The sequence below is a fragment of the Dipteris shenzhenensis genome, chromosome 2 (genome assembly GCF_047967505.1).
Source record: "Dipteris shenzhenensis isolate YYH24624 ecotype China chromosome 2, Dip_SZ_1.0, whole genome shotgun sequence".
NCBI lineage: Eukaryota > Viridiplantae > Streptophyta > Polypodiopsida > Gleicheniales > Dipteridaceae > Dipteris > Dipteris shenzhenensis.
The window spans coordinates 36,163,615-36,165,420 of record NC_141597.1 but is presented as its reverse complement, the minus strand read 5'-3'; positions in this window follow the sequence as shown (position 1 = coordinate 36,165,420).

Sequence of the window (1,806 nt, the reverse complement as noted above, 5' to 3'; positions counted from 1 at the left end):
ACCTAGATGGGGACTCCTCTCTTTTAACATGTGACTAGGAAGGATATGTTTTGCCTGCATGCAAACAATTAGGTTTTCAAGATGAGCGAAAACAAACGACACAAAAGACTATAATACATTAAAAAAGAGGCTTTTTTAAAGAAAGTACAAACAATGAAAAATGCCCTTAGTGAAGTTGCAAGTGCAGTGGTAGATGAGATCAAAAGTAGGTTTCCATGAAATGACCTAATGGAAGCATTTACCATCATATTTCCACATTTTTGGGTCAATGGATCTTATGAAAGTATCAAAGCAGGTCTAAAGAATCATTTGGATGCTCTCAAAAAACACTTTGGATGGGACATTGACATGGACAATATAAAGAACAATGGTTTGTTGGATTTTGGAAAGCTTCCCTTTTTGGAGAAGTCATGCACCAGCAAAGTAATTTAATGGAAAATGTTCAAATGCACCTATAAGGTAACATTTCTGAGTACTTCACGCTTGCAAATTTATGTCAAACCTTTATTCTTGGCTCAATTGAGGATGAAAGGTGTTTTAGTACTCTCGGTTACTTGAAGAATAAGCTTCGTAATAAACTAGATGATAACTTAGATCTTAGCTTGAGATTATACTCTTGTTCTTATGATGTTAGTAGCTTTCCGTATGATAGAGCATTAGCACTCTGGAAGTCAAGCTGTAAAAGAAAAGGCTATAATTAGCTTTTTTGGACTATTTAAACTAGACTTTGAGAATTTTCTTCCCCCATTGGATTTGAAGGATATTCATTATCCTCAAACAATTTTATGTTTTGCATACTCTACAGCATCCTAAATGCTAGCTATTTCATGTATTTTGAAATTATGTAAAATGGCAAAGATAGAGTTTTCAATATAACTAGTTTTTAGTATATTTGTGAAAATTGAAAGTTTTTTAAATGCTCTAGAATATTTAGCCAAGTTTTGAAACAAAAATTATAACAAAAGATATAATTCACCAATTCTTTGAAACTTTTAAAAATAATTTATGAAAAATTTCGCCAGTATATTATAATAAAATATTTCTATACCTTCGATAAAAACATCCACATGGCCCTACACACCACTGCCACCTCCTCCTCCTAATTCTTCTCCTCTTCCAATGCAATCACAGGTGGGGAGTCACACAAATGTTGGAAATGGCATAGGGACTGTAGATTGGGAATCGAAATCAAATAGATCTACAATTATTGCAAAGTGATGGTCTGTTGAGCAAGGTGTCTCTTCTTGCAATTTGGGAAAGGTAGGGCTAGAGCAAGGCTTTGCCCTCTAATTGCCATGTGGCACCTCACAAATAAGAAATATATAGAGTAGGCCTGGACTATTTCTGATGAGCCACATTTGTACAATAATGGACCAAGGCAACATTGTGAGACATAATGGCATCCTTTATTTTGAAATGGTCCTATGGTTGAGGATGAATTCATACAAATATAAATGCAATAGCTCCTCCGAGCGGGTGTCAAACCCTCACTTTAAATTCCCAAAAAAAAGATCTATAGTGAGCTCAGCATATGGTTGAAACCGGTCAAAGCAAGCTCTATTTGAATTGTAGTTCATTCTGACCCTTGGATGTTGGAAGAACACTAAGATTTTGAATTGAGGCTACTTATAGCTTCTTAGGCAAGGAGGTGGTTCCTCATGGCACCACCCTTCCAGAATCCATACATCACAAATAAGGATAGAAGAAGCTTGCTCTTACGAGAGTGGGGGGGTAGGGAAGCCTTGTCGAAAGAGAAATCATTTTTTAAGGGATGTGACTTGATCTTGTGGTGCTATCCCTCATGTT